Below are 24,314 nucleotides of genomic sequence, written 5' to 3' on the forward strand. Positions count from 1 at the left end.
TGCTGAGAAAACTGGACAGCTACATGTATAAGAATGAAATCAGAACACTCCCTAACACCATCCACAAAAATAAACTCAAAATGGATTAAAGACCAAAATGTAAAGATAGACATTATAAAACTCTTAAATGAGAATATAGGCAGAACACTCTCTGCCACAAATAATAGCAATATCTTTTTTGACCCACCTCTTAAGAGTAACGAAAATAAAAACAAAAATAAGCACATGGGACCTAATTAAACTTACAAGCTTTTGTACAGCATGGGATATCATAAACAAGACAGAAAACAACCCAAAGATTGGGGGACAATATTTGCAAATGATGCAACGACAGGAGATTAATCTCCAAAATATTCAAGCTTTCCAGGAGTCATGTACACATGTGCGAGTTGGACCATAAAGAAGGCTGAGCACTGAAGAACTGATGCTTTCAAACTGTGGTGCTGGAGAAGACTCTTGAGAGTCCCTTGGACAGCAAGGAGAACAAACCTGTCAATCTTAAAAGAAATCAACCCTGAATATTTGTTAGAAAAACTGATGCTGAAGCTCCAATACCTCAGCCATCTGATGCAAAGAATCAACTGATTGTAAAAGACCCTGATGCTGTGAAAGACTGAGGACCGGAATGAAGTGGGTGACAGAGGATGAGATGATTAGACGGCATGTTCTATTCAATGGATGTGAGTTTAAGCAAACTCCGGGAGATGGTGAAGGACAGGGAAGCAAGTCATGTTGCAGTCGATGGGGTCACAAAGAGTTGGACACGACTGAGCAATGAAACAATAACACTCAGAGATTCACAAAGAAATGTGACTGTAAGGGGTGACTACAACCGGGGGTTGATATCAGTCAGTTCAGTTAAGTAGCTCAGTAGTGTCCGACTCTTTGTGACCATATGGACTGTGGCACACCAGGCTTCCCTGTCCATCACCAACTCCCGGAACTTTTTCAAACTCATGTCCATCAAGTCAGTGATGCCATCTAACCATCTCATCTCTGTAATCCCCTTTTTCTCCAGCCTTCAATCTTTCCCAGCATCAGGGTCTTTTCCAGTTAGTCAGTTCTTCAAATCAGATGGCCAAAGTACTGGAGTTTCAACTTCAGCATCAGTCCTTCCAATGAATATTCAGGACTGATTTCCTTTAGGATTGATTTGTTGGATCTCTTTGCAGTCCAAGGAACTCTCAAGAGTCCTCTCCAACACAACAGTTCAAAAGCATCACTACTTCGGTGCTCAGCTTTCTTTTTAGTCCAACTCTCACATTCATACATGACCACTGGAAAGACCATAGCTTTGACCAGACAGACTTTTGTCGGCTAAGTAATGCCTCTGCTTTCTAACATGCTGTCGAGGTTGGTCATATATTTTTCTTCCAAGGAGGAAGCATCTTTTAATTTCAAGGCTGCAGTCACCATCTGCAGGGATTTTGGAGCCCAGAAAAATAAAGTCTCTTACTTTTTCCATCGTTTCTCCATCTATTTGCAATGAAGATGCCATGATCTTAGGTCCATGCCATTTGCATGGACCAGATGCCATGATCTTAGGTTTCTGAATGTTGAGTTTTAAGCCAACTTTTTCACTCTCCTCTTTCACTTTCATTAAGAGGCTCTTTAGTTTTTCTTCACTTTCTGCCATAAGGGCAGTGTCATATGCATGTCTGAGATTATTGATATTTTCTCAGCAATCTTGATTCCAATTTGTGCTTCATCCAGCTCAGCATTTTGCATGATGTATTCTGCATATAAGTTAAATAAGCAGGGTGACAATATACAGCCTGGATGTACTCCTTTCCCGATTTGGAAACAGTATGTTGTTCCATGTCCAGTTATTGCTTCTTGAACAGCCCAGCATTTTGCATGATGTGCTCTGCATACAAGTTAAATAAGCAGGGTGATAATATAAAGCCTTGACATACCCCTTTCCTGATTTGGAACCAGTCTGTTGTTCCATGTCCAGTTATTGCTTCTTGACCTGCATACAGATTTCTTAGAGGCAGGTCAGGTGATCTCTTTAAGGATTTGCCAGAGTTTTTTTGTGATCCACACAGTCAAATGCTTTGGTGTAGTCAATAAAGCAGAAGTAGATGTTTTTCTGGAACTCTCTTGCTTTTTCAATGATCTACTGAATGTTGGCAATTTGATCTCTAGGTCCTATGCTTTTTCTAAATCCAGCTTGAACATTTGGAAGTTCAAGGTTCACATACTATTGAAACCTGGCTTAGAGAATTTTGAGCATTACTTTGGTAGCGTGTGAGATGAGTTCAATTGTGCGGTAATTCAAACATGTTTTGGCATTGCCTTTCTTTGGGATTGGAATGAAAACGGAACTTTTCCAGTCCTGTGGCCACTGCTGAGTTTTCCAAATTTGCTGACATGTTGAGGCAGCATTGTAATAGCATCATCTTTTAGGATTCAAAATAGCTCAACCGGAATTTCATCACCTCCACTAGCTTTGTTCATAGTGATGCTTCCTAAGGCCGTGACTTCACATTCCAGGATGTCTGGCTCTAGAGGAGTGGTCAAACCTTTGTAGTTATCTGGGTCATGAAGATCTTTTTTGAACGGTTCTTCTGTGTATTCTTGCCACCTCTTCTTAATATCTTCTGCTTCTGTTAGGTCCATACCATTTTCTGTCCTTTATTGTGCCCATCTTTGCATGAAATGTTTCCTTGGTATCTCTAATTTTTGTGAAGAGATCTCTAGTATTTCCTATTCTTTTGTTTTCCTCTATTTCTTTGTATTGATCACTGAGGAAGACTTTCTTATCTCTCCTTGCTATTCTCTGGACCTCGATATTGAGGAGGGTATATCTTTCCTTTTTTCCTTTGCCTTTAGCTTCTCTTCTTTTCTCAGCTATTTGTAAGCCCTCCTCAGACAACCATTGTGCCTTTTTTGCATTTCTTTTTCTTGGGGATGGTCTTGATCACTGCCTCCTGTACAATATCATGAACCTCCATCCATAGTTCTTCAGGCACTCTATTGGATCTAATCACTTAAATGTATTTGCCACTTCTACTGTATAATCATAAGGGATTTGATTTAGGTCATACCTGAATGGGTGCAAAGAATGTAATCAATCTGATTTCAGTATTGACCATCTGGTGATGTCCATGTATAGAGTCTTGTTTTGTGTAGGTGGAAGAGGGTGTTTGCTATGACCAGTGCATTCCCTTGGTAAAACTCTGTTAGCCTTTGCTTGCTTCATTTTGGACTCCAAGGCCAAATGTTCCTGTTACTCCAGGTATCTCGTGGCTTCCCACTTTTTCATTCCAGTCCCCTACAATAAAAAGGACATCTTTTTTTGGTGTTAGTTCCAGAAGGTCTTGTAGGTCTTCATAGAATGTTCAACATCAGCTTCTTCAGCATTAATGGAATTACTGGGTGTTGATATACTACTTAATAAATGATAGGGAGTAAGAGAAAAGGGCATCTTCTGAATAATAGGTGACTTGGGCGAGGTACTTATGGGAGAACAAATAACATTTAGGAAGGATAAATGGTACCTTAGGAGGATATATGGGAGTTAGGGGAGTTTTGTGATAATGTCTGTTTGTCCGGTGCTTTCTCAAAAAAAAAAAAAAAAAAGTCTTCCAAGACTTTTCCCAAAAAGCAAAGCAAAAATAGATAGATTGGTAGATGGGTAAAAATAAGGTGAAAAGTCTTAGGCAAATCTTATTTATCCAGAGGAACTTTCTCTAATTTTAACACTGCCTCGAAAAGTAAATCAAAAGTCAATTAAAAGGGAATCAAATACATTCCTTTCTATAGTTGAATGATGCACAGCTTCTTTATCCATTCATCTGTTGACGGACATCTAGGTTACTTCCATGTCCTAGCTACTGTAAGTAGTGCTGCAATCAACACTGGGGTACATGTGTCTTTTTGGAATTTGCTGTATGGTGCAGAGAACCCAAAGTTGGTGCTTTGTGACAACCTAAAGGGGTGGAATGGGGAGGGAGCTTCAAGAGGGAGGGGCCATACACATACCTATGGCCAATTCAAGTCAGTGTTTGGCAGAAACCATCACAATATGGTAAAGTAATTATCCTCTAATAAGAATAAAAATTATAAAAAGTTAATTCATTTAAAAGGCAAAAGCTCAGGCAAATCTTGTCTCTCCATGAGGAAAGGCCTATGAATCTGTGATTAAAGTTACACATAGTAAGTTTTATGCCAATATTACCAATTGTAACACATCAAAACATTGACAGAAGCCATAACAGCAGTATCTAAATCTTTAGGTAGTGATAAAAACTGGAAAATACAAAAATGCTATCAATCAGCACCACTAAATATCAATGGCAATTCTGCTTGTTTGGGTGCTGTTTAAATAGCTGGTATTAGAGCTCAGTCTGAGTTTGTAAAGGGCGTGGCTAAAATGGTAAAGAATCCACCTGCCATGCAGGTGACCTCAGTTTGATCCCAAGATCTGGAAGATCCCTTGGAGAAGGGAATGGCTCCACATTCCAGTATTCTTGCCTGGAGAATTCCATGGACAGAGGAACCTGGTGGGCTACAGTCCATGGGGTCACACAGAGTCAGAATCAATTGACTAACACTATCACTTAGAATATGGAAAATTCAACAGCGCTGATGTTTAAATCTACTAAAAAGTAACTTAGATGCAGAGAAACATCACTTAAAATGCTATATAAATTTTCATCATACACACATAATACAAAAATATTTTCCTTTAATAAAGATTTTCTCATCATGTTTAATGGGAAAGAATGAAATATCATGGAAACGGTCCAGTAGAGAAACTTTGCCTATTTATCTTTCTAAATCATGTATTTTTCCTTCCAAATCTGTATATCTTGTTCTTCTGTTTACAAAAGTAGGTCATCACACACATTTGACCCATCTGTAGATCCTCAAGAAGACACTCTAAAGGCATCAGATGCAAACTGAGCATCAACTGAAAGAAAAGGAAAGAATTATATTTTTTACCTAAAATACTTGGGTTAACTAAGATTAGTAAAACAAACAAACAAACAAAACCTGAGACCTTTCCTAGTGTTCTGAAAAATGAAATACATCTATAGAAGGCACAACATAAAATACTAATCAAGATTACAACTTTATAATCTGCGTATGGTCGCATGTGGGGCTGAGTATCAGAGCTCCTGGTTTTCTCATTCTTCATTCATGTACTCATGCAATTGAGTGAATTGATGAATACTCATGTATTCATGTAAAGGTTCTGTGACAAGCGCTGGAATTACAAGATGAAGATGACCCAGTCCATCCTGAAAAACGATATCCCTATGCTAGAAAAACAAACAAACACAATTTCCATACAGAGTTACAAATACTAAGATTTAAAAGACGGCGCAAGGAACACTCAGGAGGGGAAGCCAGCTTTGTGTCAGTACTGCCAGTTTTTTGGTGGAGGTGATATGTATGTAGCTACCTGAAGGACAGGAAAAAGTACAAGAGATGGAGGGGAGAAACATGTACAAAGACCGGAGGTGAGCAAGCAAATCTGTGGGATCCTACACAGTCTGGCTGGTTAGATGCAGAGCTAAGTGGCAGAGTAAGGTAATGAGATAAGGCCAACTACTTTGGCAGGACCCAAATTGATGTGGGTGTTTGGAGCATGAGGATAAAAGATAAACTTGTGACGTATCTAGTGACAGAGAAATTTTAAAGTCACCCACCAAGTGACAGCTACACAAATGTGACTGCTTGAGTCTGAGTTTCCTAGCCTTAACCACTACCAGACACTTGAGAAGTTGATGAAAGCCACGTTTTCTGAGAATAGTGTCAGGGTGTAGGAAGATAGCTCCACAAGGATAGAGCAAGTAGAAGAAGGATACAACTAGAAATAAACAGAAATACACAGACCTTCAGAGACTGTTTTCAAGCTATGGTACATGATGAATAAATGAAGAAGGATATTTTTCACTATGACTGCTCATGTTTTCACATTTTTCATTAGCTATGTATAAAAAATATTTAACATAGCATGTGTTATCCAAACAATGGTAATAGACGCCATTTATTGTTTACAGTGTATTTCAGAAATCAATGTCTAAATTTAATTCATACATTTTGGCAACATACCTTCTCTTAGTTCTCTAGCTATACTCCTGTCCAACTCCCGCTGCATCTGAAATAAGTCAAATATTTATCTTTAAGATAAACAAGCTATATGTTTATAACTTATGAAATGTGACTTTTAAATAATACTTTTAGAGACTAGACTTAACCTGAAGATTACTTCAGTAGAAAAAAATAATCATATAAAAAAAGAAAATGAATTCCTACTTATTCTGCTTATAGATAACAGAGAACGCACATATGGAATGCTATTTACATTAATTCGATAAAAAGTACAATAAAATACGTCTATCAAGTACACACAATTTCAGAGAATTAGGGAATGACCCATAATCCTCAGAATGACCCACAAGATGACTATCTTCTCCCCTAAAAGCTCCTGGCCTATATATGTACTTCTGAGACTTTATTTTGATTTCTAGGTGAGGATCCTGTTCAAATGGAGGAAGTAGTTTGAGTTGAATGTTAATAAGGAGAACACATCTGTGATTTTCTTTAAACTTTTCCATTTAACAAAAACACAGAAAGGTGAGAAAATTATATACAAGAAAACAATGTGCCAGCAAGATTTAATTCTGAAGATGTTTAGTGAGAAGGATTCTCTCATAAGTGTTAGTTTCCAAACTCCATCCCATAGAAGGGGAAGGTCCCACAGGGGTCACTGAATGGTTGAGGAACAGAGAAGTCACAGCTGCAGGAACTCTGGCCACTCTTTAGCTAAATGGTTCTATACTTGTCTCCATTTTATATAACATGGTTCCACGCATAAGATTTTTTTTTAGAAGAAAGGTTGTTTTATTTGAAGAAAAAAACTTTTGTAAGGTATGAGACTCATTGATTTACTCAAAGTTCCAAATTCTACAAAAGAAGTAACAAAGCCAATGCCATTCTTACTGAGTCCTGTGGCAGCTACTTCTGCAGGTTAAGAAAAAACAGATTTTTAATTATAACATGGACAAAATGAGTACATAAATCCTTCTTATATAATTAAAACCCACTTGTGGCATGACATGACTTTCTAACTAAATTATGTGCTTTAAATGCATAAATAAGAATAAACCAATAGCAAACACCTATTTGTAGCAGTTGATATAGTTAATTTAGAAATGATAAATATATTTTTAAAAACTAAACAGGGAACTTGAAGGAGAAAATCTTTATTTGAATCAAGCAGGCCTAAACTGAAGAGATTTGTCCTTAAAAGGATGTTCATTTCCTCCAGATAAAACCTGATTAACTAAAATCAGTCAGCATTGAATTATCCACATTTGGGGTTATTTAGAGCAAAATTTAAAACATGAAACAGATATCTCTTTACTGTCTAGCATACATCTATCCAAGCAGTCATCATTAGTTAGTTTATACAAAAAGTATGAGTGTAATCTCAATTATAATCTAAGTCTGGTCAAAAATTATAGTTGAATTTCATTTCCTCAGCCTGAAGTTTCAAGGCGAGGACTTATATTCCTACCCTCCATTTGAGAAGAGAGGAGATTTATCTAATGGATGAGTTTGGGACAAGGAACTAAGAAGTGCTTGCTTGGTTCCAAATCTCTTCTTTGAAAAGATGTTATGTGCCCACAGCACCATGAACTTTGGTCTGCAGTAAGCAGCCTGTGTCTAGGATGGGGGTCAAGCATTTGCTTCCTCCCCTTAGGCCTGCATGGGGAAGTATCTGAGTTGGGAAGAAGTTTTTAGAGGCCTGCTGTGACTGCACAGCTAAAGCACGTCCTCCAGTTTCATGGCTCTCAAGTACTAAGACCCAACATAGCCGCAGTGCTGTCGAAGAAACTTTAGGTTGCTCTTCTATGATGGCAAGATGTCAAATGAGAAAACAGGTTGAGACTGCATTTAACAAGGGCTACTTGTCTTTGCATCACCAACATCACAGAAACACTATCAAAATGATAAGCCCATGTGCACAGACTGAAATGGATATTTTAACCACAATGATTACACAATAAAAACTGATTACAATTTCAAGACTCTGCATCATTACTATCTTAGATACCATTCATCCAGATGATGTCAAGATAGAGATAAAGCGAGCTTCATTTATAATTTTTAAATGTTTGCATTAACTACAAATTTAGAAACATTCTATAACTGCTCAGCAAGACAGTTTTTAGAAATTTAAATCAAAATTCTATAAGTAAAATAGCAATTAAAGACATACTCTTGTACAAAAAAATAACAAAAAATGTTAATCTAAAACCAGAAATTAATCTTCTGATTTAGGATCACAAGTTTGTTTAATTCATAAAAAGGATTTATCTAGGATTCTTTCAAATAAAAACACATCTATATATGGTTACTGTTTAGATGCCAGTGATTCACTTATGCTTGCTGCTGTTAAGTCACTTCAGTCGTATCCAACTCTGTGCAACCCCATAGACAGCAGCCCATCAGGGTCCCCCATCCCTGGGATTCTCCAGGCACAAACACTAGAGTGGGTTGCCATTTCCTTCTCCAATGCATGAAAGTGAAAAGTGAAAGTGAAGTCACTCAGTCATGTCCAACTCTTCGCAACCCCATGGACTGCAACCTACCAGGCTCATCTGCCCATGGGATTTTCCTGGTAAGAGTATTCGAGTGGGTTGCCATTGTCACTTATGCTTAGGGGTAGATAAACTGTGGTGGGTACAATAAAGCTTGGAAATGATTATGAACCACTGCTAAAGTGAAATCAATTAGAAAGTAAGTCAAACATCTTAAAGTATACTTTCAGTTACTAGGCAATAAGATTTCATTTCTAAAGTAGAATTTCAATGCAGCTTTTCAAGAAATTTAAAAAGTATCTCTTCAAAACAAGAGATCTAGGACAAAAAAAAATATATCATTAAATGTCTCCTTGATTAGCACAGTTAATGACAGCTTTTACTTAGTTTGCATAAGTCAAATAAACAACTCAGAAGTTCACCAAATTAAAAACAAGGATCATTCATATCAGGAATCTGAAACCCAATGAACAAAAGATAATAAAACTAACCTCAGTCAAGAAAATCTCCATGTTGTTATTTGAAGGGCATGGAATTGAGGTAGAAAACCCTACGTTTGCTCTTGGAGTAAGATTTCCGTTGAGCACTAAAGGATTATTGAAATTTCCAACACAAGGGGGTTCCAGGACTGGCCTCGTGCTAAGAGATCTGAGTAAAGATGTGTTCTGCTCCGTCTTCACCTCAAGTTTGGTGCTGATCACTGCCAGCCTCTCATGAGTCCTGGGGAAGATGGAAAACACCAACTTTACTCATGTTTCCCTAAATTATCTGCATTTTTAAAGTTGCCATATAGTAAATGGAATTCTCAATAAACTGTTTGAGCACTGAAAACACAGAGCAGACCTCCTGTAAACAGTGATAGTTGTAACCTTATTCTAAAGAAGTACACATGTGTCTAGGGCTCCTCAAGTAACAAGTCACAGTTGGGAGAGGAGAGAAAGGGCATCAGAGAGAAAGGGAGGTGGCCTCACAGTGACACCTGCTGCTTTCTGGGATACACCTGCCTCCAGGAAACAGTTCAGGGATGAAGAAACACCCCATCCCACAAAGCCACTTTCAAGCATTTTCTTTCACCACCATTGTACACAAGTTTCACTCACGACCTCGGAGAAATTAAGCTTTTGGCTCTGAGGTATCACTTAGAGCCACAATATCAAGGGAGGATGAGAAAGTCAAAGGGTGAGACTGAAAAGAGCTAAAACGGCCCCAGGATCAATTACAAGTATCCTCTGCTTTTCCAAAGTTCACTTTATGTTACTTCACTTCTACGAAGGGCCTATGTCAGTACCTGTTTTTGATGATAGAGAAAAAAAAATCTGAAGACAATTTCTGGTCTCATTTAAAAAGCCAAAACTCTAAACAGTGATCAGTGTATGGTTTTACAGCAAGAGGCATCGCACTCCCCAAGCAGGGAGACTGGCCCCACTGAGCTCCTTCCCCGGAAGCCACTCCCCACATCTCAGCATCAAGTCCCCACAGCCCAAAACCTTGTCTGGGAGGACCTGTGCTTCACTTGTGCATATTCATTTTATGTATCGACTAGCAGAATGTGTCCTCGGGTACCTGTTTCTTTGCTTTATGCTGCTTTGGCTTTTGAAAGGCTGCCTAGGAGTGCTCTGCTTTCAGATAGTGGGGAAACCTGTACTAGGCACTGCAGGTGGGATCTGCCCTTTCCATTCTCCAGACCTCTCAGTCAGGTCTCTATATTACTTTTAGCCACTTTGTGATTTATCCTACCTTTAACCCATGTGTTAATTTCCCCCTATTTCATAAGTATGCCTTTACATAGTGTGGAAAAACTTGATACAGGACTACTAGTTTGTCTTAAGGCACCCCCTTAGCCATGACCATCTAGTTAGCTTTCACTTCCTACTAATCTCATGTACCCCACTCTATAAAAATTAGGCTTTAGAGACAAATTAATGAACTAAATTTAGTTTTTCTGATTCTTTGTTTTGACTTACTTGTCTAGTTTATCTTCCAATGACTTTCTAACTTCACATTCTACTAGGTTAAGTTGCTTATATTTTTCCAACTCTGCTTGATTAGAATCTTCTTGCAAACTTTTCATTTTGGAGAGTTCAGATTCCAAGTCTTTAATTCTGAGTTCCATCTGTTGAAATTCAGCTTGTGTCTAAGGCAAATTGAAAAAGATAACATTTTAAAAATAATCATTAACCTGGAAAATTATACTTGTTCCCTTTAGTTTTGAGACAGTGATTCAGAGAGTGATTTCAAAGATAAAAAAAAAAAAAAAAAAAGAGCAGAAGTTTAAAAGAATTATCATTAATGTGAAGTGAATTAAATCTGAATTATAAAATTAAAGTGGCATCACTGATATAGTAGTAATTATATAATCTGATAATTCAAAGAATAAGAGGATCAACTTAAAATTTCAAAAATTGAACAAGATGACTTAAGAATAATTCAAGAGGATGGTACCAGTTTTAAACCACAATATTTTCTTTTCTTCCTAATGATCTTCTTTTTTACCCATTGGTCTTATAAGTAAAAGGATTCTGATCTGCCTCTTGAGAAATTTGTATGCAGGTCAGGAAGAAACAGTTAGAACTGGACATGGACCAACAGACTGGTTCCAAATAGGAAAAGGAGTTCGTCAAGGCTGTATATTGTCACCCTGTTTATCTAACTTATATGCAGAGTACATCATGAGAAACACTGGGCTGGAAGAAACACAAGCTGGAATCAAGATTGCCGGAAGAAATATCAATAACCTCAGATATGCAGATGACACCACTCTTATGGCCGAAAGTGAAGAGGAACTAAAAAGCCTCTTGATGAAAGTGAAAGTGGAGAGTGAAAAGTTGGCTTAAAGCTCAACATTCAGAAAATGAAGGTCATGGCATTCGGTCCCATCAATTCATGGGAAATAGATGGGGAAACAGTGGAAACAGTGTCAGACTTTATTTTTCTGGGCTCCAAAATCACTACAGATGGTGACTGCAGCCATGAAATTAAAAGATGCTTACTCCTTGGAAGGAAAGTTATGACCAACCTAGATAGCATATTCAAAAGCAGAGACATTACTTTACCAACAAAGTTTCATCTAGTCAAGGCTATGGTTTTTCCTGTGGTCATGTATGGATGTGAGAGTTGGACTGTGAAGAAGGCTGAGCGCCAAAGAATTGATGCTTTTGAACTGTGGTGTTGGAGAAGACTCTTGAGAGTCCCTTGGACTGCAAGGACATCCAACCAGTCCATTCTGAAGGAGATCAGCCATGGGATTTCTTTGGAAGGAATGATGCTAAAGCTGAAACTCCAGTACTTTGGCCACCTCATGCGAAGAGTTGACTCATTGGAAAAGACTTTGATGTTGGGAGGGATTGGGGGCAAGACGAGAAGGGGATGACAGAGGATGAGATGGCTGGATGGCATCACTGACTCGATGGACGTGAGTCTCAGTGAACTCCGGGAGTTGGTGATGGACAGGGAGGCCTGGCGTGCTGTGATTCATGGGGTCGCAAAGAGTCGGAAATGACTGAGCAACTGATCTGATCTGATCTGAGTGAGAATCATTCTGAAAGATCAATTTAGTGATAACTGTGATGGAAACTGAAATATTTAAAGAGAAAACAAGTGCCTCCCTTCCTTCCAGAAATCTACAAAACTAACTGCTCTTAGGGAGGTAGATGAAACACATAAGCTGTATAGATCCAAAATGTAATGTTCAGTGAAAGTGAATTCAAGCATATGACAGATCAACAAATTAACCTGCAAAAATAGGTTGACTTCTTTTCATTTCTCTATGAGATTCTGTCTCACTCTTTCTTCAATCTCCTCTTGATATTGTTCTACTTGACTATGTTCTATCATATTCATTTCTATATGACTTCTGAGGTTCACTACTTCTTGCTCCAACTTCTTTTTCTTCTCTCTAGTTTTTTACATTTCTTTTGCATTAGTTTCATAGATAATAACTCCTGTTGAAAAACTTGATTTTTTGCATCCAGGTGCAGACATTTTGGAGATGCAGTTTCCAGCTCTGCTGGAAAATCATCAGTCTTCAAGAATAAAAAGATACTGTTTGCTAGTGAAGAAAGTGGACTAAGCACAGCCTAACTCAAACCCAGGATCAAATAAATGCAATGGTATCTGTATTGTATAATGTAGGAGCAGAGATTACTCAGAGAATCAAGAAAGAAGTTCAAACCATCAAGAGTCACAAAATATATTCTTCACTGCCATCTTTGTCACACAAAAATTGCACTTGATTTTACACTCTTTTATTGCTCTACGGAAATGTTTTTCTATCTTTCTTCATAAAATGACCAAAAGTCACCTCTTAGTAGAATGTCTCTTACTCCTCCCCCCATCTTAATTACCCAGGATTTTAAAGAAGTTTGAGGGATACTGTATTGAGTTATCTAGGGCTAAGTCAGTAAGTCCCTCCCAAAAGAAGACTGTGAGAATAAGACTCCAATTAATAACTCTTATAAATATGGATTCTAATCCCATAAGCCTTTTTCAGAAGTACAAAGACTTTTTGCTAATTTGAATTGCATTCCAAAGAGAATTATTTGCAAAGTTAAAGAAATCCCATTTCCTAACAGTTTACAGAGATGATCCGCACATTTTTTTCTGAACAGCAACAACAAAAAATGCCTCATTCTTGTAATCCTTTGTTACTGTCCATTTATGCAAGACAAGTGCTGTGCATATCAATAAATATTCCCTGTTACACCAGTGTATACTTAGCCAAGATTCCCCCTCATGGAAGAAATGTCGACAATGTAAAACTAGGGGCTAAACTCTTCCTCAGAGACTAGGTAACAAGTGCTGATGTGAAAAGGCTCAAAGAGCTGGACAGTCACGAAAGCTCCATGAAGGAGGAGAGACTGGGTGCCAGGTCTGAAATAATGAAGGACTACCCAAGAGGAAAAGAAACTGTAAAGACAGAAAGGACAGTCTGAGCAAGGGCCAAGAAAAGGTGAAAAAGTCAGCTAACTTTGAGGTAAGATCCAACCACAGGGAAATAAAAGCATGTGCACACAGAATCATGGAAATCAATGTTCACAACAGCATTATTAATAGTCCCAAAGCGGAAACAACCCAAAGCTCCATCAAGTGACGATGGATACATGGCTTAGCTTATTGTTGACAACCAACAAAAATGGAAGAACTGATACTTGTTATCACATGGATGAACTGTGAAAACATGACATCAAATGAGCAAAGCTAATCCCAAAGGAGCATGATTCCATTTATATAAAATACTGAGGACAGGCATGTATACAGAGACTGATATTAGACTGGGGGTTGCCTGGGTCTGAGGGAGATGGGAGGCCATGGGTGGTGGCTAAGGGATGCAGGGTTTCTTTTAGGGGGTGATGCAAATGCTCTAAAATTGACTGTAGTCACCGGTTACACCTCTCTAGACTAAGAGATACTGAACTACACATGCTGAGTGGGTGAATTCCATGATATGTCAATTATATCTCAGTAGCTTTAAAAAAAAATCCAATGGCAGGATCCAGATAATCTTCTTAATTCTCTAGTTTGGATGTACGTATTCTACACCATCTGAGTACCTCAATGCTTTTACAATATCCTTAAAATGAAAAGGAAAGAAGGCAATGCCTAAACTTCAACTAAACTTCAATGCCTAAACTTCATAAACATATACATATACAGAAATCTACAGCCATTCATAAAAGGAAAGATGAGAAATGATAATTTTCTGAACATTCCATTAAACTAATATTATCCTCTGATTTTACTCTGGCTAGGCTCATCATGGTAATACAGCTATCACTTATAAAATATTGTTTCAAAGGGAAAAAAAAAAGGCTCTCAACTTATGTGAATAATGAGGCACAATTCTCGACTTTCCTAAGGGTAAATAATATAAGAAAAATGTAATATAATGCAAATGGTAGGATGAAAGTCAGAGTTTAAGGAACGAGTGCATTATAAAGATAAGAAAATTGTAGTAAGTTACTTGTAACAAAAATACAGAAGAAAGCTGACCATGAAAATGAGTGTTCTAAAACACTTTATCCTACATATTAACTGTTAACACATTCAATTTCATACATACCTGACTTGTGAGTAGACGTAGTTGTAGTAGTTCACAATTGTTCTTCAAATCCTGTGCCTCAGCTTCTAACTTACCACCATAACATGACATGACTTTCAGTGAAGCCTCTGACATAGACTGCTTTTTTACACCATCATCCAGTTCTTGTTGAAGTTGTCTCACAACTGCCCCATAAGATGCTCTGTCACTGAGTTTATCAAATCACTTTACTATTATGTTATGTTAATAATAGATAACTCCAACATATGGACTTTGAAAACTATCACCGCAGACAGCAACTCACCTTATTTTTCCTCCTCACTGACTTTGGTTATAGACACAAAAGGGGCCACCCTCCAGCCTTCCTGATATTAAGTTACTCAGACAAAGCATGTGGCCCCACTGTCCATGCCCTGCCCCTCCCAATAAATCTGCAGAGCTTCACTACCTCACGTCCAGAAAGAAATGAGTGTGTAAGTGGGAAAAGTGATGGAAAATTCCACACTGTGGAAACAGTGTGGAAACATTTTCCTTTCCTTTTTTATTAGAAGCTTTGATTAACTCAGAGATTTTCACATATTCCAACCAGTGCTCAGATCTTTCCAATAGATTCTTACCTCAGCAGAAAAATGAGGCCATTCCCTTGTGGCTTATCTATTTTATATCTAGTAGTGTGTCTATCAGAGAAGGCAATGGCACCCCACTCCAGTACTCTTGCCTGGAAAATCCCTTGCCTGGACGGAGGAGCCTGGTAGGCTGCAGTCCAAGAGGTCGCAAAGAGTCGGATATGACTGAGCAACTTCACTTTCACTTTTCAATTTCATGCGTTGGAGAAGGAAATGGCAACCCACTCCAGTGTTCTTGCCTTGAGAATGCCAGGGACTGGGGAGCCTGGTGCGCTGCCATCTATGGGGTCTCACAGAGTCGGACACGACTGAAGTGACTTAGCAGCAGCAGCAGCAGCAGCGTGTCTATGTTAATCCCTAACTCCTAATTTATCCCTCCTCCCCACCTTTGCCTTTGGTTAACCGCTTTCCTCAATATTCTGTAGTCACCTACCTGGGAAAAGGAACTGAAAAATAATGGATATAGTGTACGAATAACTGGATCAACTTGATGTACACCTGAAACTAACACAAAATTGTAAATCAACCATATTCCAATATAAAAGAAAATTGCAATTTAAAAAATGAGGTTGCTCCCATGGCCTTCATGGGGCCTCGATAACCTGGCCTCTATCTGCCTCCAGACCGCAGCTCCTACAACCCTCTCCCTGACTCACTCCATTCCTGCTGCTCATGAATCCTGCCATCCTTCATTTTTAGAGGACAAGCTTGTATTCAAATCATAGTAATTGATACTTAAAATGGGAATTATGAGCAAATTGTTTGTAAAAAATGTTAAGTAAATCATAAATAGCAGTGGGAAGATTAAATCAAGAATAGTTTTGCTAAAGCTCACCACGTGAGTCACAAATTATGATTTAATGATAAGTAGATGCATTTGAAGAGTTGAGAGGCTTTAAGAATAAATGATTCAAGGCTAAAATGTTTCCCATATTAACTCAAATTGACATGAATAAAAATAAAATTGTACAAACAAATATAACAAAAAGCTATGACAAGCTACTGAAGCCAAAGTACGATATATAAAATACAGCCTCTGGGAAACCTGGAATTGACTATCAAGATAATCCAGGTAACTGAAGCTTCATTTTGAAATATTCATTTCAGGTTTGAGCATTTCATTTATCTGCTTTGTTATGATACTGAAATGTGGTAACATAAACATTAAAATTATTACCTTAATAAAGAGTAAATTACTAGTACCTGTCTAGGTTAACAATTTAGAACTAAATCTCTTAACATTTCATAAACGACATGATGTCCCTACTCAAAGTAAAGGATTTCTTTGGTCTAATTTTTATTTGCTGGATACAAGGCATGCTTTTAGGCTGGTTTAGATAGAGACCATAGTTTCACAGCCTGTGTATTTTTTCTATTCAACTAGATTCAACATTTAGCCAGAATCAAGAATCACTCTGAACTTTCTTTCAGGAAGTCTGAGAATTATTTCTCCTTCTGGATGCTCACTTCTCCTTCTGCTTTCTCATTTTTGTACCAATACATTCTCTCTTTTAAATGATTCCATTCCTTGATTAACTCCTTGTTTCTTTTCTCCAGCATCAGACATTGTTTCTCATATTCGGCCTGAAGTTTTCTCACGATCTGCTGAAACTGGTCTCGGATGCTAAAGACCGTCTTCTCTTTACTGTCGGCTCAGTTTCGTGCATTACCCAGTTGCTGCCAGAGCAACATGTTTTCACTCTGGAGTTGAGATAATATCTCCTCTAAGGATTCCTGCTTTCCAAGGTATGTATTCACTTTGCCTTGTTCATTCTGATACATGTGTTCAATTTCCTGCTTTTGAGACTCTGATTGGCTTAGATCTCCCTGGACATGTTCTAACATCAAAGTCTTTTCTCTAAGATTATCTCTCATGTGATACAGCTTGATTTTCAGCTTATTGAAGATACTTTCCACTGAAGATAGTTGCTGGGAAAGCATCTCGTTGTTATCTTTTAGATTAGCCACATCGTACTTCATTTTGTCCCGCAAGCATAACCACTCATCTCTTGCTCTCTGGAAGACAAGTTCCAGATCTCTTTTTGAGGTCTGACCTTGATCATAATCATATAAGGCAGCAGCCAGTCTAGAATGGTAGGATTTCACTTCCGTTTCCAGTCTTTGTTTACTTTCTTTTTCGTTCTCCAGCTTAGATTTTAGCATTGTATTCTCAGCTCTCAGAGCATTAAGCTGGCCTGTATAGTGGGATATAGTCTTTGTTAACATTTCCTCATTCAGTTTTATTGCCTTTTGAAGATAATCATTCTTTACTTTGAGAATTTCAATGACCTTAAAATAGTTTTCTTCCTTTTCCTGGTGCTGATTTTTCAGTGCATCTATCTCCAGTCTTAGCATGGCACTTTCCTCCTGCAGCATGTGCTTTTTTGTGCAACAGGTCTTTTGTTTCTTCACAACTATCATAAACCTAAGTGAAACAAAGGAGATGTTTAGCTAGTACAGTAAAGTGACATTCCATGATTTCTTCTGAAATGAAAGACTAACTTGTATGTTTATACAATGAAAAGACTGCCCCAAGTGTGTCTCCAACAGGAAAAAATAAGGTTCAATACAATCCTCAGACTTTATACAAGCAGAAATTCCCAAAGGTTCAAAAATTTAATGGAAGATAATGAATCCATGAAAGTCAAAAATAAATCCCAAGAGTATTTTCAAGAAGCTCAGAACTGGAAATGCTTCTCTGTAAACTAAAACAAACCCAGAAGTCTTAAAATAAAAGATTCATAGATCTGACTACACTTAAAAATTGCATCTGATGTGGAATATTTATATAATGGAAAACTAGTAAGCCATAAAAAAGAATGAAATAATGCTATTTACAGCAACAGGGATGGACCTAGACATTATCACCCTAAGTGATGTCAGACAAAGACAAGTACACCATAATACTTATATGTAGAATCTAAAATGAACTTATTCACAAAACAGAAAGGGACTCACAGACACAGAAAACAAACCTATGGTGACCACAGGGGAAAGAAGAGTAGGGAAGGGATAAATTAGGATGTTGGGATTAACATATACACACTAGTAGATATAAAATAACCAACAGAGATCTACTGTACAACATAAGGAACTACACTTAATATACTGCAAGAAGAATCTGAAACGGAATATGTGTGTACACATGAGCATGTGTGTGAGTGAGTGTGTATGTGAATTAGTCACTCAGTCATGTCTAACTCTTTGGGGCCCCATAGACTATAGCCTGCCAGGCTCCTCTGTCCATGGAATTTCCCAGGCAAGACTACTGGAATGGGCAGCCATTTCCTTCTCCATGCTGCTGCTGCTACTGCTGCTAAGTCGCTTCAGTGGTGCCCGACTCTGTGCGACCCCATAGACAGAAGCCCACCAGGCTCCCCCGTCCCTGGGATTCTCCAGGCAAGAACACTGGAGTGGGTTGCCATTTCCTTCTCCAATGCATGAAAGTGAAAAGTGAAAGTGAAGTCACTCGGTCGTGTCTGACTCTTAGTGACCCCATGGACTGCAGCCTACCAGGCTCCTCTGCCCATGGGATTTTCCAAGCAAGAGTACTGGAGTGGAGTGCCATTGCCTTCTCCACCTTCTCCAGGGGATCTTCCCAACGCAAGGACTGAACCCAGGTCTCCTGCATTGCAGGCATATTCTTTATAGTCTGAGACAGCAGGGAAGCCCCATTTATATAATATACACACACATATACATATATATCTGAATCACAGTGCTGTATACCTGAAACTACCAGAATATTGTTAATTAACTATACTTCAATAAACAACACCACTTGCTAGGTTTATAAACACTGCATTTGATACCTCCTATACATCTACTTCACAGTAAGAGTCTTAACTCTGTATAAATAGACTAAATTTTGTACAAAAAGTTTTTCCTTGAGAATATGCTGCCTTCTAACATTTTAATAGGCAATTACAAGAGTTACACCTATTGAAAACTGTACTAGGCACTTCTACAAACACTAATTAACTCACTAGCTGTAATGATTCTAGAAAGGAAAAAGTTAAAAATATGAGTAAGCTGCAGCCTTTTCTCCAGGTCTTTGGACTCTACTAGTCTTCTTACATCAAACCACATGTCTCTAGTACAAACATATCAATACAAAATAAGCTTCCTATTTCATTCATGGTACATACACTAATGGTAAATAAGCTAAAATTTAGAAAGCTCTTAGAAAACTATGAGATTATTTGCTGCTGCAATAACTTTCATTATCTCTCCATAATGTTTAAAATAGTAAGATGGGGAAAACACAATGAAAAACACTTAATAACTATCACTAAATATATATTATGCCATATCTATCACTGTTTTTAAAAGTTCATTGTACTGAAATAGAACATTCACAGAGCAGAGTGCTCATTTTCTCACGAGTAGAAGAATCACATCCAAAATGTGGTCTCTAAACTGCCTATAGTTTCCTCCTTACCATTAGGGGAAGTGATAAACTAACCTAATGATCAATCGAGGAAGTGAAATTATTACTAAAACCCAGAATATCTTTAATTGGTAGCAAGAGTTTTTTTTGTTTTGTTTTGTTTTCCCTTGGTGCGGGGGAGGCACTTTTATAACTTTATTCTAAATAAAGAACTTTTTAAAGTGTTCAAAAGTGTTTTTACAACTAATGTCGTAGTTTTTACAAAATGAAAACCAGTAAATGATGTGAAAAGGTCGTTGACAGGGTATTGGTTAAAGAAATGACAGTGGAGCCAAGAATGGACTCTGATTCAGACACTGAAGCTGATGAGGTGCATGGAGTGACTGACACGTTCACTCCAAAGCAGAGGGACTTGGTTGGGTAGCACAGTCGATGGTGGACCACACATGGTCTTCCTTGCCTAAACCACAATCAGGGTGCTGGCTCCTCTGAGATAGTCACAAAAGATTTGAGATCAATTCCTATGGAAAATATTAAAGGCCTCTCCTTGGATGCCTTCGTATGTCACAACCTGACTGCTCTAGACAAATGGATTTGAATTACAAATACTACTTTCCCGAGCTCTTCCCAAGAGCTTTTCATTGTGGCAGATCTGCTGCTAGGACCTCGGGGATGGGACCCAGTCCATATTTGAGAGGGACATCGGGTGTGCAAGCAAATTTCTCTGCTGTGAGATGCCACTCAAGAACTCTGCAGAAGGAAGGACAACCAACTTCAAGAGTGTCTGGTTTCTACCAACTGCTGGAAAAAAAATTCCTGCACCTCTCAAGGATGCCAGTTAACACCTGTCCTTGAGGACTCTGCTGTGAGGGAGAATGCAGCTGGGAAAGCTGGAGCCAGCTCTGAGCTGTTCATGGGCCAGGTGGACTGGAGGGCTGACGGGCACAGAGGGAGGGGGGTCCACGACCCTCAGCCACCTACCAGATTGAAGGCCAGAGGCAACTTGGTGTAAAATTATGCACGATGGTCCCTCCCAGCGCCCCTTCTCTTCTAGACCTATTCACTCATGAATGGTCTGTCAAGGCTAAAGGATTGGTTGCCTGAGGTGGGCTGAGAGCTTAACCTCCAGTTTCTACACCATTCTCAACCCTGTGGTTTCTCAGGATCTATTGTGTGAGCTACTGATGTGACCTCTTCCTCCCTCTGCTCGAAAAAGTGCACCCAGCATGTCAGGATCATACAATTCTTATTTCTGGCCTTGTTACTTTGGGAACTTTGAATTTCTTTTCTTTTGTTTTTAACAATTAACCTAAAATTTCCTATAACACTAAACAAAATGACACTAAATAAATGGTATTTTTTAAAAAGGGGATATTATAAATAATATTGATAAAATCATGTTAGAAATTTGAAATTTTTACCAAAGATTACTCTACCTTATTCAGATTATTTCTGTCAGTCTTCACTATCACTTCTACTGCTTGGAAAGTGAGTTCTAGGTGCTGTTTCACTTTAACTTCTTTACTATATTGGTCTTCTTTTCTTCTTAAATGCTCCCTCATTTTTTCATATAACATCTCGGCATTTCTTCTATTCTCTTCTTGCTTTAAAGTGAATCTGCAAAATTTAAAACTCTTCTTAGAAAATCATGAGATTATTCACTGCTGCAATAACTTTCATTCCGTCTTCACAATGTTTAAAGTAGTAAATGTGGGGGGAATACAATGAAAACACTTAAAAATGGTCACTGTTTTCAGACAAAGGGTTAAGAAAAAAACTGTATAAATTTTGTTTTCATTTTCTCTTGAGAAAAATGGCTACTTCGTGAATCTGCAGGTGGGAATGTAAAGTATATAAACTTTCCTAAGAATAGTTTATAAATATAGATTACAGACCATTTTTAAGTTCTCATACATTGAACAAATTATACGATATTATTAAGAAAATGCACATTTAAAATAATTAGAAAGGTAGAAATGAATTTATAGAAAAGGTGTTCCTTGCAGTATTAAATAGAATACAAAAAAGTGAAAAACAACTGAAAGTCAGTTGCAGTTCAGTTCAGATGAGTTGCTCAGTCATGTCCGACTCTTTGCGACCCCATGAATCGCAGCCCGCCAGGCCTCCCTGTCCATCACCAACTCCCGGAGTTCACCCAGACTCACGTCCATCAAGTAAGTGATGCCATCCAGCCATCTCATCCTTTGTCGTCCCCTTCTCCTCCTAATATGCCCCCTCCCAGCATCAGAGTCTTTTCAAATGAGTGAACTCTTGGCATGAGGTGGCCAAAGTACTGGAGTTTCAGCTTTAGCATCATTCCTTCCAAGGAAATCCCAGAGCTGATCTCCTTCAGCATGGACTGGTTGCATCTCCTTGCAATCCAAGGAACTCTCAAGAGTCTTCTCCAACACCACAGTTCAAAAGCATCAATTCTTCGGCACTCAGCCTTCTTCACAGTCCAACTCTCACATCCATACATGACCACAGGAAAAACCATCGTCTTGACTAGACAGATCTTTGTTGGCAAAATAATGTCTCTGCTTTTCAATATGCTATCTAGGTTGGTCAAAACTTTTCTTCCAAGGAGTAAGCGTCTTTTAATTTCATGGCTGCAGTCACCATCTGTAGAGATTTTGGAGCCCAGAAAAATAAAGTCTGACACTGTTTCCACTGTTTCCCCATCTATTTCCCATGAAGTGATGGGTCCAGATGCCATGATCTTCATTTTCTGAATGTTGAGCTTTAAGCCAACTTTTTCACTCTCCACTTTCACCTTCATCAAGAGGCTTTTTAGTTCCTCTTCACTTCCTGCTGTAAGGGTGGTGTCATCTGCATATCTGAGGTTATTGATATTTCTCCCAGCAATCTTGATTCCAGCTTGTGCTTCTTCCAGCCTGGCATTTCTCATGATGTACTCTGCATATAAGTTAAATAAGCAAGGTCACAATATACAACCTTGACATACTCCTTTTCCAATTTGGAACGAGTCTGTTGTTCCATGTCCAGTTCTAACTGTTGCTTTTGTAAACGTGTAATAAGGTTTCCATTATGGTGGGCTTCTGTATGCTCATGAAAATGATGATTTGGAAAATTATACATTAAGTTATTAGAAGCTTTCACTGTTAAGAACCTGCTATATTATTTCCAAGAATTTCACACTTCACAATACTAGTAACACTTTCTCCTCTGTAAAATCCTAGAGGATAAGTTAGTCCTTACAACACATCTATGTCTCTGCAGTATTAAAGTAAACAATAGTTCAAATATTTCTTTAAAAGCGAGGTGTACAGTACCTCAAGCTGCCGAGCTCTTGTTCCCACTCCACTTTCTGATGCTCTAACTGTGATTTCACTTCTTTGGTTTCTGACAGCTCTTTTTGTAGCCCACAAACCTCACTTTTCATTCTGTAAAATTCTCCTCTAAGTAGTTCACAGTGGCTTCTTTGGCTTCTTTGAAAATCTACTAATATTTCATGCAAAAGAATTGTATCCTGAACTTTCAACAAGCTAACAGAATCTGCATGATGAAGAAAACAAAGATAGAAACAAACAAACAAAAAATTATGTGAGGAATTTTTGAGTATAAAGGACTGTGCCTTTCACATTCACTCATCCATGCACTGAACAAGTATTAAGGGTCTATAATGTGGAAGATATTATTCTAAGCTCTGCAAATAAAACAGATGCCCTTGGGTCTTGTTTAGCTTGAAGTCTAGTAGGAGACAAGGACAAATAAAATAATTATGAACTCATATAGATACTCTAAGAAAAGAGAGTTCTATGATCACATAACAGAACTTGACATAGACTGGGTCCAGGAAAGATTTCCCTGGGGAAGAGATGTCACACTGAGAAATGAAAGATGAGCAGGAAGTAGTAAGTAGAGTAGGGAAAACAACCCTGTGGACAGTCTCCAGCTGCCATTACATTTTTAACCAAGACAGAGTGAACAGCTACTGATTTACCTTCCTGAGTGGAGTGAGCAAAAACAGTGCCGGCAAAATACATTAAACAATGATTTTCATGACAAAGGACTTCAGGGAATGAAAGACAATGATCCTGGAAACACATGAGGTTAGCCTAAGGAATGTCTGTGCTCACTGCCTTGAGAGAATTTCCAGGCCCCAACACGGGGAGAAGGAATGGAAGCTGAGTTAGCCAGACTCCATGATAGTAGGTGATGAAGCTGAAAGTCTGGTGAACCAAAGTGGGCAGAGATCACAGATCAGAACCGTGGAGAGGCGAGAGTGGAATAGAGAGAAAAAGGACCTTGGAGATCTGAGGAGGAGCCCCTTGGGTATTCAGCAGAGGAAGGAACAGAGCTCATCTGGGAGAAACCACCTGAGACCAGGAAGAAACCATCTGATCAGACTATAGGAACCTGTGACTGGTGCTCACTCAGTCCCAGGAATTCTATCTATTCTCATGAGCCAGGCTGGAAAATTTCTAGGTACCAGCAGAATGAACAGGGTAGTCAACAAGGTCTTGCCTCCAAGGCAGAAAATAATCAGCCCTAGCCCCAGAGCCCCTCTGGATGCACCTAACAAATCATGAGAAACAAGAGCACAGAAGGATCTCTGGGAAATTCTCAATATTTGGACATTAAATCACATGGGTCTAAATAACCCTTGGATCAAAGAGGTAATGAAAAGAGAAAGTACAAAGTATTTTGAACTGAAGGAAAATGAAAACGTTAAGACC

The 24,314-nt window shown here is 38.4% G+C and overlaps 2 long non-coding RNA genes across 2 annotated transcripts; both read right to left on the bottom strand.

Annotated features, from left to right (window-relative positions):
- Window positions 1-4,676: 4,676 nt before the first annotated feature.
- Window positions 4,677-16,085, bottom strand: LOC101905316 (uncharacterized). The gene is made up of 4 exons (XR_001495387.3): window positions 10,526-16,085; window positions 9,053-9,281; window positions 6,067-6,112; window positions 4,677-4,918 (listed from the first exon to the last, which is right to left on the bottom strand). It is a non-coding gene; the product is annotated as an uncharacterized lncRNA (long non-coding RNA).
- A 412-nt stretch (window positions 16,086-16,497) lies between these two features.
- LOC132344235 (uncharacterized) lies at window positions 16,498-23,150 on the bottom strand. Its single transcript, XR_009493412.1, has 3 exons — window positions 22,908-23,150; window positions 21,051-21,231; window positions 16,498-17,649 (listed from the first exon to the last, which is right to left on the bottom strand). It is a non-coding gene; the product is annotated as an uncharacterized lncRNA (long non-coding RNA).
- Between the last annotated feature and the right edge of the window lie 1,164 nt (window positions 23,151-24,314).

The sequence above is a fragment of the Bos taurus genome, chromosome 29 (genome assembly GCF_002263795.3).
Source record: "Bos taurus isolate L1 Dominette 01449 registration number 42190680 breed Hereford chromosome 29, ARS-UCD2.0, whole genome shotgun sequence".
In the NCBI taxonomy this organism is placed as follows: Eukaryota; Metazoa; Chordata; class Mammalia; order Artiodactyla; family Bovidae; genus Bos; species Bos taurus.